This window comes from Gymnogyps californianus, chromosome 11 (genome assembly GCF_018139145.2).
Source record: "Gymnogyps californianus isolate 813 chromosome 11, ASM1813914v2, whole genome shotgun sequence".
Classification (NCBI taxonomy): domain Eukaryota; kingdom Metazoa; phylum Chordata; class Aves; order Accipitriformes; family Cathartidae; genus Gymnogyps; species Gymnogyps californianus.
The window spans coordinates 5,929,129-5,930,372 of record NC_059481.1 but is presented as its reverse complement, the minus strand read 5'-3'; positions in this window follow the sequence as shown (position 1 = coordinate 5,930,372).

Genomic DNA, 1,244 nt, shown 5'->3' with positions numbered 1-1,244 from the left:
GATAATAAAAAAACAAACAAACAAAACAAGAACATTGCAATACACAAAAAATTAAAGGCCACATCTGCCCCTGAGAAAAAAAAAGAACAGAATTATTTATTTAAAAAAACCCAGGCTATCTACACAGTGTTTCCACATTCCCTCTTTGTGGAAGTTACATATATACTGTCTAATTCCCTACTGGTTTTCAATAGTAAAATACACACGTTCTTCACAGTCCAAAAAGAATAATTTCATTAATACAGGATACAAATTCTAGATGTGGTGAGAGAAATTCTGATAATAGTTACACGCTTTCAGATGTTCATTAATCAAAACCAAACATTGGGTTGAACTTGCTGGACTTTTGAGAAAAATACAGTCTTGGTTTTAATTTCTCAGAAAAGAGATATTTTGTCTTCTACACAGACCTTACCTTTTTTTTTTTCTTAACATAGCCCTTCCAGTGTACAGGGTTTATACAATGCCAATCTTCCCAAACTATTTTGAAAGGCATGAGGAAAGATTTATTTCTGTCTTCCTCACGAATAAACTAATTCAAACCCAACTCATCTCTCTGGGCTTAAAAAGTCAAATTACTTCTTTGTAGGGCTTTTCGTATTAAAACCAAGAACAACGTCACTGCCCCAAATTCGTATCGTGGACGTGCGTTACTTAATTGTTCCTCATTTCTGAGCATACAAAAACATACAGGCTAACACTTCCTCAGGGAAAGCACACTCACTTCTCCCTTCTTCCACTGAGAGAACACGAAAAGGCGCCGCCCCCCCCTCCCTCAACGACGGGGCGGTGCCAGGCGGGCGCGGGAACCCAGGCCCGCGCCGCTCCCCCCGGGCGCATGCGAGCCTCCGCCGCGCGGCAGGCTGGGCGGCGCGTTCTTCTCTCGGCGGGGCAGCGCGGAGCGAAGGGACATCTTCTCGCCCCCCGCTCTTCAGACGCGCCCTGCTAGGTTAGGGGGCGAGGGGGTACTCACCATGTCAGCAGCTGCCCTTTGGCCGCCATCTTGACGGACCCCTCGGGGAAGCGTATTCGCCGGTTCCTCGTTTCTCTGCCGCGTTAGCCCGCCTCACGGCATTGGCCAATCAGCGTAGCAGAGCGTCCGGCGCGCGGGATCAGGTGCTCTGAGCCAGCCAATGGCAACATAGGCTTGAGCAGCTGCTGGAGGGGCTGCGGCGGCCATCTTGTGGCAGGCGGCACTGCTGCAGGGTGGGGGTGAGGCGGAGGACGGTGCGCCTCGCCGAGCG